The sequence below is a fragment of the Scylla paramamosain genome, chromosome 15 (assembly GCF_035594125.1).
Source record: "Scylla paramamosain isolate STU-SP2022 chromosome 15, ASM3559412v1, whole genome shotgun sequence".
Classification (NCBI taxonomy): domain Eukaryota; kingdom Metazoa; phylum Arthropoda; class Malacostraca; order Decapoda; family Portunidae; genus Scylla; species Scylla paramamosain.
In genome coordinates this window covers 19,033,366-19,048,511 of record NC_087165.1, presented here as the reverse complement: position 1 = coordinate 19,048,511, position 15,146 = coordinate 19,033,366, and the positions used below count along the sequence as shown (strand labels likewise).

Genomic DNA, 15,146 nt, shown 5'->3' with positions numbered 1-15,146 from the left:
AGCAGATACCAACTTCCGGATCTCGTGTGTGTGTGTGTGTGTGTGTGTGTGTGTGTGTGTGTCATCCTTTCCACGTACATACACACAGGCGTTTATCCCCACATGCATTCTGTCTCTTTCGTCTATCGGTATTTTCCGTACTCCCCATGTGTGTGTGTGTGTGTGTGTGTGTGTGTGTGTGTGTGTACGTTAGCGCGCGCGGTGGGTGAAAATTTAGCGAACCGGAAATTGCAGGGAGTCCGCCGTGCGTGTCGCTGGAAATATAGCACATCTTGTACAAACACCTTATTACGGGTCCCGGCGAGCGATTAGGGCGGCCAGAGATGCAATCAGGTCACTCGTGCTTTCTAATGCCGCAGTAATCAAGGGTCAGGAGGCCACGTGGCTTGATCAGGGGAGGGAAGTAAAGGAGAGGAGGCGAAATATGAGGATGGCAAGATAAGGGCAGGAGATACGCAGCAGAAGGGGTATGGAAGGGAGGATGGAGGGAGAGTGGGTAAAGGGAGGATGGGAGAAGGGTGAAGAAATGGAAGGAGATAGATAAGGAGATTGGAAGAAAGAAAGCAGAAAGATTATGGAAGGAAGGTGAAGAGAGTGAAGAAGGAGAAGAAGGATGGAAGGAATGCTAAGGAAGTGAAGGAGAGGGAGAAGGAGGATGGATGAAAGATGAGGAAAGTGGAGAGGAGGGAGAGTGGAAGAAAATTAAATGAATACACGGAAAGATATAGAAAAGAAATAAGGTAGATTAGAAAGATATACATCAGACGGGTATGGAAAGGATAAGGAAGATGGGAAAAGGAGAATGGAAGAAGAGAAGAAACGGAAAGATATGATAAAGAAGAAATATAAAACAAGAATAAATAATATGGAACAAAAATATATAGGAGGGAGGATAGGAAGAAGAAAGGAGATGAAGAAAGGGGGAGGAGGAGGAGAGGGGAAAGAAAAATGAAAGACAAGTTTAGTAAGTATGCAATGGGACGATGAAAATATATATGTTAATATTGAAAGAAGGGAGAAGAACAGCACAGTAAAGAACGCAGATGAAGGAAATAACATAGGAAAAGGAAGAGGCGGACAAGAAATGTGAAAGGTATGCAAAAAAAAAGGGAAAAATATATGAAGAAACATAAGGTAGATGAAAGAGGAAGAAAAGGAGGAGGAGGAGGAGGAGATAAAAATAAAGAAAACAAGGAAAAAGAAGACGGTAAAAGAGGAAGGATAATACACAATAGAAAGGTAGGACTATAAGGTAAACTTAACATATATAAAAGGAAGGAGGAGGAGAGGAGGAAAAGACAGTAAGAAATAATGAAGGAATTAATAAAAATACAGGAAGAGGATAACCATAAAATATACCTGTCTAGCAAGGAGGAAATTCTTAAGGCCACAAATATAGCAAGGTAAGAAACAAGTAGGAAACAAACAAGAATAGGAAAAGAGAGGAGGAGGAGGAGGAGGAGGAGGAGGAGGAGGAGGAGGAGGAGGAGGAGGAGGAGGAGGAGGAGGAGGAGGAGGAAAATAAAAGAAGAAAAAGTGAAAAGAAAAAAAAGAAAAAAGAAAGCAAAAAAAAAAAGAAAAGCAGGAGAAGGATAAGGAGGATAAGAACAAAAAAAATAAGAACAAGAAGAACAAGAACAAGAACAAGAACAAGATGAAGAAAAGAAGAAGAAGAAGAAGAAAAAGAACAGAGGGCCTACTTCAGCATTCAGCACACAGCTTGCAATGGTGGACGGGAAGGGAAGCGGTTCCAACACACGTGCCTGGATTAAGAGAAGCAGGCGGCGGGCAGGTCAGGTCGCGGGTGCTGGCTGGGGGCTACCTGTGGGTGATGCAAGTGTTCACTCCGCCTTGCTTTCAGGTGCGGCATGATCCTCCCCTTCCACCTTGACCGTCAGAGGCAGGTTTTGCATTACCGCTAGGCTGGTAAAGTTTAATGAATACTAATGTACAGCGAGAACTTAACTTTATATATTCTTCTTTTTCGCTCTTACTGTCCTCGTCAAATCTTCGCATTTTACAACTCGGCTGTCGCAAAGTCTCTTCTCAAGGTGTTCATCTCGCATACCCATCAGTCTTGAATCACCATAATTTTTACTTGTGTTTGTAATTTCTATATTCCATCTATTACAAGCATATTTCCTTTTCTTACCTCCATCACTCCCATTTACTTGTTGCTTCACTCCACCAAATCCTCATCCCTCGTCTTTCACTTCATCACATTCCCCAATACTCAAACACTCCTCATCCCCAATATTCACTCCTCCCTCCTTTTATACTCCCTTAGTGCTCTCAATTCTGCACACCGCTCTAACACTCCTGCTCTGTCAAGTTGTCACGCCCTCATTCAGACAACGAAAGAAAGACGAAATGAGGCCAGTTTTTGTGGCATCTCACATGGAGACTCTTCTTAATTGTTGCCAACTGCGAATCTTCGATATTTAACATTTATTAGCAGGGTGAATCTTCGAATAGTAAGCCGTTTATCTAAATTTATTGCTGTGCTTGTCCTATGTTAAACACTCAGGGTACTGAAGAGGTAAAGACAGTAAGACGTTACCTTTGTTATTTCTAAGTTACAGCTTTAACAGACTGCTGTAAGAAAATGTGTCTAAAAAGTCACAGGTGATTTGAAAAAAAAGTGTCTGGCAGTGAAATTACTAGATAAGGATGATAGGCGGGGATAGATGAGTATGTTTTATACAGGAACTGCCACGTGTAGGCCTGTTGACTTCTTGCAGCTTCCTTTATGTTATTATGTTCTGATAGGACTGATGAGGGAAAGACACTGAGTTATTTTAGAGAAAGGAAGTAGTAATTATTTATGTTCTTACGTTTTCCGTGAAAGAGTCAATTAGTCTCATAAAAGGAAGTACTAGTTAGTCTAGTGAAAAAGAAGTATTAATCACTGATGTTTTTAGTACTTTATGTTAAAGAGGAAAAAACATGTTAAGAGTAAGCCAAGTGAAAGGAAGTGTTAGTTATGCAAGTGTGTACATCACCAGCACATTCTGCTTTAATCATACATCCCTGACTTTGAACAGGAAATGCCTCGTTAGGAAAGTGTTACGAGAAACTCATTAATAGTCTTTTCTTTTTTTTTTCCTCCTGCAGGTGAGTAAGGAAGGAACCGGTGGCTGCTAATGACTGGACCGGTACGTAAATTCCAGAACTCGCTCCTCCTCTTCTCTAGGAACAGTGGGAAAGTGAGTGAACATTACGTACCACTATTCAGAATTTTCTCTCTCTCTCTCTCTCTCTCTCTCTCTCTCTCTCTCTCTCTCTCTCTCTCTCTCTCTCTCCCCCCTAAACACACACACACACACGAGAGAGATTTTGCAACTCGTTTCAATATGCACTTCCAAAATTTAATAAGTAGTAGTAGTAGTAGTAGTAGTAGTAGTAGTAGTAGTAGTAGTAGTAGTAGTAGTAGTAGTAGTAGTAGTAGTAGTAAAGATAGAAACACATACACTCGATGACTTTGCTTTATATAGTGAAGCAGTCAAAAGTACTGTGCTGATATATACAATTAAGATAACGCTGCAGGCTATGTTGGCAAGGCGGCAGCTGGCACGAAAGAGCAGCTTCATTAACTGTATACGTGTAGTTTTGAGGGCGGCCGCAGGAGGCGATATGGCGCTGAAGTCATGTCCATTGGTCCTCCAGGGGTGAGGGGGTGAGTGTGCCTGTCATGTTCCTCCCGCGACTGTCTCTCTCTCGTCACTCTGGGGGCCTGTTGTGGGTGGCTGTAGTGTAAATAAACATTAGAAACGAAGGATTGATTCACTGACCGACTGACTTATTGATTGTCTGAGTCTGAAAGGGTGAGTGAATAAATGACTGACCGACTGACTGATTGACTGATTGAAGACGTTGTGAAGCATGTGAAGTAGCATATAAAAAATAGCATACAGCAAGAAGGAAAGGTGGATCTAAATGGAGACATCGAAAGTGTGGGATGGTGATTATAACGATGTTTGTTGCCATTGAGAATATAATATTAGAATGATACTACTGTCTTTCTCGCCAGCTTCATTTAGTTGGTTACAGTCGAGCAATAGTGGACTCGTACTGTTCTCTCGCCATCCGATTACGTTTAGTTAGTTATTGTGGAGCATTTAATTCTCTCTCGCCAGTTATGTTTAGCTGAATACAATTGAGAGGTCCCCCCCCCTCTCTCTCTCTCTCACGTTTAGCCAATTACAGATGAACAGTAAATACTGGACTGACACCGTCTCCCTCGCCGGTTTAGTCAAGTCACCGTGAAGCATAAAGCACATAACGTCGCTCTCTCGCCAATCAGTCAGCATCACCACGTGGTCCTGGCTGGCCTTGACACACATGGATGTACATAGCCGTCCACTAAGCCGTCGACAATAACATCCTGCAAGTAGCCAGTCCACGCCACTCACCCCGATGCGCAGTAACCTAATCCAGCAAAACACTTGATACTATCATTATCAGTATCAGTATCAGTATGACTAAGATCAACATCATCATCATTATTATTATCACCCACACATTCCCCTGCTCACTGCATCGAGACAGCGGGGCGGGCCGGGGCGATCGGGGCGGGGACAAAGCTTAGCCAGTGACACAGTTTCGGTGCAGGATTCGAATTCTCACCCGAGGACGGAAGTGAAAGAGATTAATACCGCGGCTGTGAATATATATACGAGGAACGTGCCGTCCTGTCTGTTGTGTGTGTGCGTGAGTGTGTGCGTGCGTGTGTTGGGACCCCGGCAAGGACAGGGCGCGAGGGGGAGGGAGGCAACCGGCGGGGAGAGGGATGCTGGGGTGGAGGGGGGAGGAAACTGGGCGGGTGAGCGTTAGGGTGTAGAGAGAAGGGTAATGAGGGTGGGAAGAGAAAGAAAGAGGAAAATGGAGATACGAAGAATGTCGGGAAGAAGAAAGACGGGGAAAGACGGTCAGGGTTGTGTGAAAGTGAAGGAGAATGGAGTACAGAAGGGAAGCGAAGGGTTGGGAAAATGAAAGAAAAGAAGAGAAAGAAGTGGGAGACAAAAGGAAGGAAGGGAAGGGAAGGGAAGGGAAGGGAAGGGAAGGGAAGGAAGGAAGGAAGGAAGGAAGGAAGGAAGGAAGGAAGGAAGGAAGAGAAGAGAAGAGAAGAGAAGAGAAGAGAAGAGAAGGGAAGAGAAGGGAAGGGAAGGGAAGAGAAGGAAAGAAAAGGAAAGGAAGCAAAAGGAAGGGAAGGAAATGGAAGTAGTTTGGTGCGTTAGGGGAGGGGGAAAAAAGTGTAGAGAGCCATAACAGCTAACACACACACACACACACACACACACACACACACACACACACACACACACACACACAGACAAGCAAGCAGGCAAGCAAATTGACAGACTGACAGACACACGTGCATTAAAATGCGAGATATATTAATAACTAGTAACCCAGGAAGTGTAAAATTAAGTGCGTGCCAAAATACACACTACAACAACAGCACCACCACCAACACCGGCAGCACCAACACCACCAGCAGCAGCAACAACAACAACAACAACAACAACAACAACAACAACAACAGAACAGTAATCTGATAAGAACAACCAGATCGCTTACACAAGAACAAATAATAATAATAATAATAATAATAATAATAATAATAATAATAATAATAATAATAATAATAATAATAATAATGATTACAATTATAATGATAAAACAACAAGTTTACGAGAATACAAGATAGTTTATTTCACCAAAATATAAGTGTGTGTGTGTGTGCGTGTGTGTGTGTGTACGTATAATTTGTGTGGGTGTAGACCAAATGTGCGTATAATGACCTTGTATAGAAGTGTGTGTGTGTGTGTGTGTGTGTGTGTGTGTGTGTGTGTGTGTGTGTGTGTGTGTGTGTGTGTGTGTGTGTGTGTGTGTGTGTGTGTGTCACTATCGTCCCTTGCCACCATTTCACCACATTCATCATAATCATCATCATCATCATCATCATCATCATCATCATCATTGTCATTAATCATCAAAACAACTATGATTCCATTAGGGAAAGGAAGATGATAAAGGCAGTATTCCTCTCCCCCTAACCAAGAGAGTAGTCGTGCGGTGCCTCACTAGTTAATATGACCTGGCGGGGACACAATGAGTTCGATTCCTCTAGATGAGCCTGCCCAGAATGGCTGCACCTAGTTTACCTCCTCTACAGGCGTCTTGCATTTAACGTGATCCGCTTCAGATCAATAGTCGGGTCGCGAGTCTCGTGTTCTATTTACCATCTTGATCTAGATTTATCGTGATCTTATTGATCTGGATCATGAGCTGGGTGATCTGGGTCCGGAGGTGGGTCACAGCAGAAGACACATCAAAGTTGCTGTTGGTGGCCATATTAGCGGCCGAGCAGCCTCTACTGGTGATTTATTTAGGGAAATACACCGCAAGAAAACTGCTGGTATGTCAGAGGAGAAAAATGAATGGTAATGAATTGTTGCAGAATGCTGCTGTAGGCACAGAATGTGTATAGTAGTGGTAACAGATACTAGAAACAAGGGAGATATAACATGCCATATCAACCCTTGTTTTAAAGCTTCTAATTATAATTATGTGTCCACTGCCATCTCTACCAACGACCCTTTGCCTCATGATGAGGCAAAGGAAGGTACCATTTCTTAAAACGTAAATAGTACGTCTTTACTTCAGAAGTACCACAGTAATAGTGTCAATACTTGTAGTGTCGGCACGCGGGCCAGGCTAACCTCACCTCGCGTCACTAAATTTTCTCATTTTGCCATCCTGTACTTCACCAGAGCGAGTACGTCTAGCATGTGGGTGAAGAGAGCTTTGTATGAAACAGGCGCGGAATTTGATCATGTGCTCTCATATTTTTCTCCTTTATGAAGGATCCACCAGAGTAGGCTGATGTCTGGTAACCAGGGGTGCCCTTCTCGACTCAGCTGCTTCAGGAAATATATTGTGTTACCTCACTGACACTTTCATGAGCACAGTGTAGAGCATCAACAGTCTATCTCTAGAGACAGCTGGGTAGCGACTTCCTTGTGCTGTTATTGTTTTGATCAGTATTGGATTCAAGCGTTCAGAACCATATTAATGATCTAGAGCTGATCGGTGTTATAAATAGAAGACACCTTAGTCACTGGAACACACATCCCTTATCACCGAAAAGTTGTTATACTGGAGCAGGTCCATATTCACTAACATTGCAGCATCTTATCTCAACTGGTACTTTTTAACAAGCTGTGATAAACAGTCACCGGGATTTTCGAGGTGTTTTTTCATGATTCTAGTGATAGTTTAATAATGCCGCGTCATTATTGAGGAAAATTACCTATGAGAACCCGACTAGTGTTCTAATGACGTATGTGGCTTTTGAAAACAGTCCTTATGAGAAAGAGAACAACGTGCTTAAAAATGTGGACCTTAATGAAAGAAAGTTACGCCACATACAAATATACGCTGCTTACCTAGAGTCTCTGTGATTCAACAGGCATGGCACCTTACAAAAAATCTAACGAAAAATTTACACACACACACACACACACACACACACACACACACACACACACACACACACACACACACACACACACACACCAGTCATCGCATCAAAGGGAGCGTGTCGTGATTTTTACCTCAATCATCCCTGCTTGCCAGAATTAAGGCCTTCACGGAGTAGGTCGCCGCCTTCCCTCATTCCACTATTACTTGATTTGCTGGTCTCATTTTGGTCAGTGCGTCTTTGTCGGCTCGTTTCTTCATTATTTTTTTTATCTCAGACGGGGGCGTGGTGGGACAATTAAGTGTTGCATGGGCCTTCTTCGCCAGCCCGGCTCTCCATCTCTCATGTGTTAGTTCACTGCACGTTTCAAGATAAGACGGGAATACATAGATCAATCTGAGAGTGAGAGCATCAGAAAGCAGTAGTGTCACCATGTTCCCCTGTCCTCAGATGATAAAATTAGCGTGGCAGAGTTGGTGAAACTGCCTATTGTACAACTAGCGCAGGAAGAAATGCGCCGCTTAGATCGAATAGAAGTTTCCTCCGTGTATGCGTGTGTGTGTGTGTGTGTGTGTGTGTGTGTGTGTGTGTGTGTGTGTGTGTGTGTGTGTGTGTGTGTGTGTGTGTGTGTGTGTGTGTGTGTGTGTGTTTTCCAAATTCCTCATGCAACTATTTGCTTAGTGTTTTAAGTATAAAAGCTTCTTGTTTTTCTATATATGAGTTGCGTTACCCGCTGCTGGCAGACGTGTCTTGATGCAATGCAAAGGAAGAGATAAAGTGTGTATAACAGAGATGACCGTATGTAAGGTGTAGTTAAGCAGGGTGCAACTATTTGAAAACAACTGCACTTGTTCATTGCACTTATTTTTTTTTTATTAATTCAAACTGCGTAATTGCCCCAAATAGTGATGTCACATTGTGTAAAATATTTCAGATAAAAAAATATTATCAGGCAACCATCTCAACCCATAACCTTCCAACATGTTGGTCTCTGCGCAGCTCTTTATAACAATAGTCCATATATTAATTACTATTCCATTCGCCGATATGGAATTCACAAGTTGGAGCAACTGTACAGACACGTTCATATGTGCAGTGTTGTGCATTACATGAGGCAGCAACTGTTCTTTCACACTCACTCACGCTTTAAGAAATGCATGACTAAGCAAGACTTCTTTCTTCGCCAATAAGCACATCTAGCTGACTGGCTTGCTCCATATGTTTTCCTGACACGCACAAAATCGCTACTAACATATGCTAAATCATTTATTACGTGACAAAAACAGTCATTAATTTACATAGGTGATACTTAGTGAAGACCCGGCAAATGTATTTCTACAAAAAGAATATAGCATAAATGAAGACACTTTCTTACTCCTTGTACTGAAACGAGGTAATGTCTCCAGCTCTTCATAAGTCTTCTGGGAATCAGATTAGTTGAAAGAAACAGTTCTCATTCAGTTGGAATAATCTTAGTATATGTTGATTCCGTTCTGAAACTTAATCCAATTACTATTCTGTGGGAGAAATCACAATTTTTGTCTTGCCTTCTCTTCCTGCCTCCACTGCGCGACATATAACTTTATTACTTTCCTTTCGTGTTCTTGCCACAACCATTATTTTTCGGACTCGCCACGCAGCAGCACCGTACAGTTTTCCGACACAATTCCATACTAAAGACTTTTTTTTTTTTTTTTACTGTTATATATGTTGTCTTAGTCTCCTATGACTTGAACTCTTTCAAGTGGGTTTCAAGACATCCTCCAATTTTAGATGATTTTCTTTTATCCCTCTTTAGGGACTAGCACTCTCAGTGGACCTTTTTTTTGCATTTATTGTTGCCCTTGCCCATAAAAAAAATAAATAAATAAAAAAAAATCTGCCAGGGTTCATTTACGATTTGTCACTTGATCAGCTTCTTCTAAGTGCAGGCATCATAAATACACAATTGATGAGTTTTTCGTGGTATTCAAACTAACATATCCACTTTCCTCACAGCAGTTTGGCACATCTGTTTCTCTTCATGTATGAACAACTGCTTAAATCCCACATCCTCTAAACGTTGCAGGAAACCCTTTAGCTACCTTCCATAGATATTTTCTTCTTACTTACTTTGCAATTAAAATCTCCCACCAAATATTAACTTCTGACCAGTTTATTTTCCGCTCAGACCAACACAACTGCGCTTAAAAGTATTACTTTCCTTGAAATATTTCACTTTTTCGACAAAGCTTTTGTTTTTTTAAACAGTGGTTTGATACTTATTGTTATTTGTTACATGAATTCACGCAAGAATTCATATTCTTGCCACCCGCAAACTCTAAAAGGCTCAATCTTCCATGTACGTAAAGTGACACCGAGCCTGAAGCAAGAAAACGCAGAAACTCCACGCTGCTTAGCACGCACAACATGGCGTGTACGGCATACATTGTACGTTTTTTTTTTTTTTTTAGTTTAAAGCCTCTGATTAGTGGTATGTCATATTTATTTATCACCAAGGGGAAGAGAACGTTTCCACAGTTTTTTACTTCAGCAATACTTAGCTAATACTCCAATCAAAATTTCAAACAAATTATTAAACGTACATTAAAAGTTTGATGTGTGTGTGTGTGTGTGTGTGTGTGTGTGTGTGTGTGTGTGTGTGTGTGTGTGTGTGTGTGTGTGTGTGTGTGTGTGTGTGTGTGTGTGTGTGGAGAACGCGACTGTCTTGAACATATTGTGACGCTGCGGGTCTTGGGTGATTTAGCCAGGAAAAAAAGAAAAGTTATTTGTTACATTCAATGACTTCAGTCAGGCATAAGATTTGTGTGTGCTATGGATCGCATACTGACTTACGAGAGTTGTATCGACAAAAAGTAATTATTGATTCTGTGGCTGACTATATATTAAAGGGAAGTGACTGAAATTTTATAAAATGGAATGTATCTTACGTTTTTTTTTTTTTTGTGTGTGTAAACATAAACTTTTCCGAAAAAGGAAGGTACAGAACTTAAACACGATGTTCGACAGGAAATGTAATTTCTAAAAGTGAACACAATATGTTCAGCATATTGTTATTATCATTGCAATTTGTATTGACGTAGGTTTGTAGGTATACTCGTGGAGAATTCCCAAAACCACACAAAATGACAAGGCTTCATGTGCAAAACTCAAACAAAATGCATTTAATTTCCATTCATATTTCTATATGACACTCCACACGGATTCCAACATTACGAATGGAAAGCACACGCAAGTCTTCCTGCGGCTCTCAATACAAGTGAGGCAAGCTATAAATAAACCCCACTTATGAAAGGTGAATCGCAGCGCCAGGTGATGGCTGAACCTGGCTGCTTTGTAGCGGCGTGCCAGAGTGGGGGGAGGAGGACTGCGATGATGCGCAATCCTTCTCTTTGTGATGCCGCGGCAAGCAAGCCTCAATCAAATGCAGTCTGTTGGGATGAATGGCGTTTTTTTTTTTTTTTTTTCGTAGCACTGTGACTATACAACCTTAGCTGTATCTTACGGAGGATCGTTTTCTCATGGCAGTGTTCTGTATTGTATCGAAAATATCATGAAGAGCTGACTCATAATCGCGCAGACAAACATTATCGGCCCTCAGCACCGCACTTTCCTCCCCATCAAAGAGGGTCTGGCAAATCGTGCACCTTTACACCCTAGGACGGACAAGTGTTATATTACCAGTCCATTACGAAATAAGTAAATTTACGGATAGGGATCATAGGTGGATACAGGTCGGTATAATTTACACAGGGGGTTACCAATTAAAGGCCTTCTGCCTTCTTGCATCTTCCTTAAATTCTTATGCTCACTGCAGCAGTCCAGACGTCAATAATTCCAACCATGCAGACACCATGTTTCATGCTGATAACTTCCTAAGAACGAATTATACGAGATAAGACGGTTTCCGCCTCATGCCTAATAAGTGAATGCCCCTCACATGTGATATACGCGTGAAATATGAAGTTCAGAATATTACGATTATTCCTGACATAATAAAAGTAAAAAGAATTCTCTCATTTCCGGGTATTCGTTGCCTCAGTAACCTGGGAGGAAAGGAGATTGTGGCCGCGGTTATTCTTAAGGCCTCGCCATAGGGAATGAATGAGCGGCACATGACCAAGGCGGACGGCGGCAGAGCTGCGTGTAAAGACCTCGTCCACTCGCCCGCCCGACCGCCAGACGCCACAACACATGGCCAGGTTGGCTTTTCCGGCTCCATCAAGACTTCCTGCCAAAGGCGCGAGCCCTTGAGTCCAATGATAATGAAGATGAAAACCACGACAAACAGAAAAGAGACTTTACATTTATTTTCTAGTCCTTATCTATCGATACAGGAAAGACGGTCGGGAAAGAAAATCCAATATTATGAACGGTACGTTTGCGCAATCCTACCCAGCAGAAGACCAAGGGAAGGAAAGACAATTACAAAGGCATCGTTGTAAAACGTCTACTTCTGCACACTTCAACAACTGATACTACCACACCCCCTGCCATGTTAACCATACTCCTCAGTCCAGCATCGCTCACGGACCTCAGAACACCAGCAACATCCTGAAAAAAAAACACCTCCCTTTTGGTTGACTGGTTTATTGATAATGTTTCTAAAACCAGACTGGTGAGCATCACTACAAATACGACAATAGGAGGGCAGTACTAAGGGGGCTTTTCCTCTTCTTGAAGTTTCTTCGTACTCTGCCTTTTCACATGTAAGAATATACTGAAATAAAAGCAGAAGACTGATAGTAAACAGTAGAGTGGGGAGTAACAGCCAAGAGTAAAAGGAATATAAACTATATATCAGTAGTAGATGACTGGTGTTTCTAAACCAATGCGATATCTATCTTTTTTTTTTCCCTTTTATTGTAGTTGCAATGCGTAAAAACACGTTGATGACGTGTTCTTGTAAGTGTCAGCCATTTTCTCACCTATATGTTATTTTACTTATTCACTTGTTTCTTTGGTCTACATTATTATTAATGTAACAGCAAAATTGTTCAACGTCGACAGCAGAGCTTGCGCAAGATGTGTCAGAACACGGCGAAGTCATGTATTGAGAGTCACGGTTCCCGGAGCACCTTGCTGTATGGTGTAAAAGGAGGCGAACACAAGTGTCCTGCACTCACGTATGTCTTGGCTTCGCTCCCCCACCTTCTCTCCCTCTCTTCCCCCTCTCTCTCCCTCTCTCATAATATAACCTAAATGCAATATACAAGGCATTTTTTTTACGGTATTTTTTTTTTTTTCAATCTCAGACTAAAGGCACTGAATAGGCACAAAATAAGAATCACCTGTGGCTGCAGAACTGGTCCAACAGGCCTCAACAGTGTGCATAATGGTAACGAATTACTCGGCAGTTTTAAGTGCCGTATTCGAGCCTAAACGGGGTCGTCAGTGAGTCTTGCGTCGCAAAGGTAAGGAAAAAGTTCCTGTCGTCTGGCCCCAATAATATATATATATATATATATATATATATATATATATATATATATATATATATATATATATATATATATATATATATATATATATATATATATACAGTGGTGCCTAGGAATCCGAATTTAATTCGTTCCAAGATTCCAAGAGGCTGTTCGGATTCAGAAACTGTTTTCTCCGTAAGTAAATGGAAAGTAAATCTACCTGTTTCTGGATCCCAAGAAAAAACATTAACCAAGACTGTAATCTGAACACACCTATATGGTCTTTCAATGAAGTGTGTAAATTATACTTAGTTCAAGTAGTAAATAAACAAAAGTATCATAAAAAAAAATTATACACAATCACAAGGATATATATATATATATATATATATATATATATATATATATATATATATATATATATATATATATATATATATATATAATCAGTGGTTAGGATCAAGTTAATGCAGGGCCATGAATGTGGTAATAAATTAGGAAGTGGAATCTTGTTTGGCATTAGAATTCCCAAAATGTCACTTGGAAAACAGAAACAGACCGGTTTAATCAGAAAAATTCTCTATAAAACCGTGTTAGGGAGCGGGGACATTTCCCATTTTTCCCTAATCCTGCTTCTTTCTACTATAAAAAAAAAAAAATCATAATACATGGGTTGCAAATCATGTGGAGTTACTCGTCCGCTACAATTTATTCTATTCTGATCAGTAACACAGGATTTGGAGGAGATTCTGATATCATCTGTAATAATAAATGAGTTAAGACATCCAATGCTGTGAAAGGCTGTCCTCCAACTCTACACCACACCCTAACAAAAAAGAGTACAGCAATCAACAAATTCTTACCTCAATCATACAATGACCGGAAAAGTTGATACATTGTCGCGCCGGACCTCCAGCCTAGTACTGAGGAGCCGCGTTAGCAGAGGCAAAGAATTCCAGTTTTATTGTTGATCCTTGCACTAGCCTCAGCTTGACTGGATGCTTAACAGTCACCCTGGAAGTGAGAAAAAATTATTTGAATTTCCTCCTGCATTTTATGGCATCCTTTGATTTACATAACAGAAAAATCACATTTAATTGACCAAAAGAAATGATAGCATATAAAGACCTGCAAGAAGCCAGCAGGTCTGTACGTGGTAGTCCCTGTATAACACATACCTATACCCACCTATCATCACTAACCACAAGTTTATCTAATATTCCTTTAAAGCTGCCTTTTCATTAACTGACTGGTTTTGCCCTGTATACACGCTTCCGCGTGCATGCGTCTGTCTCAGCATGTCTCTTGATCGAAGGCTCCAAAAGGCATCATTCACTCCAGGTGGCGATGTCGTCACGCACATCATATGCTTGGAGGTAATGCTTTAATCTGCACCATCACGCAGTTTTCTTCCCCTTCAAGGCTCTTTAGTGTTAATATCTTGTGTACATGAGCTTTTCACATCCAAGAACTTAATTATATTAAGAAAGATGACGAATAAATGTGTTATGTAAGCTGCAGGTAATGAAACATGTAGTTCTGACAACTTGGAGCTTCCCTCATTTTCTTATGTTGTGTTTTTAAAATCATCGCCTATGTGTTTGCGAGCTGTTGCTTATATAAGTAGGGAGTGTAATATGAATTTTACATGTAATTCTGCAATTTTGGTTTCAGTACTCATAATGGACGCATAATGAATGCGTAACACTGACGAATATGCTTATACAGATGTTTCATTACGAGCGCCTGTCCACAAACGTTTTTGCTGCGCGATGTTGTCACGATATGGTACGCTGTTTGCTTGTCCGTGCTCGGTCCGATGCACAGTGGTTCTTTCCCTCTCGATACTCCATCGTCTCCTTCCTCTTTTTTTTTTTTTTTCTAGACATCGTTTTATCATGTCTATAGGAGGTCAATGTTTCTAACAGCTCTCCTCAACCAAGCCCAGTTGTACACATCATTTTTCCGACAGTTGTTCTTATCTCAAGTCCTCCGTTACGTAGTCCATCCACCTCCACTTTGGTTTCCCTCTTCGTCTGCCCAGTATCTCCATTTCCACACCTCCTCTCTCCACATATGGCTTTTCCCTTCTCTTCACGAGGTCGTGCCACTGCAGTCTTCTCTTGATACCCCATCATCCTGACATGATATTCTTACATTCTGCTCACGTTCATGTAAAGTAATGAACACTGTTTATACGAAAAGCACACACACCTTTTTTTTCCCCACCGCCCCTT

General features: G+C 41.3%; 1 long non-coding RNA gene across 1 annotated transcript in view; it reads right to left on the bottom strand.

Annotated features, from left to right (window-relative positions):
- The window catches only part of LOC135107569 (uncharacterized), a 106,471-nt gene that overhangs the window by 36,009 nt on the left and 55,316 nt on the right, over positions 1-15,146 (bottom strand). The window contains exon 4 of the long non-coding RNA XR_010271831.1: positions 13,773-13,923. This is a non-coding gene — a long non-coding RNA (uncharacterized LOC135107569). The remainder of the gene's footprint in view (positions 1-13,772; positions 13,924-15,146) is intronic.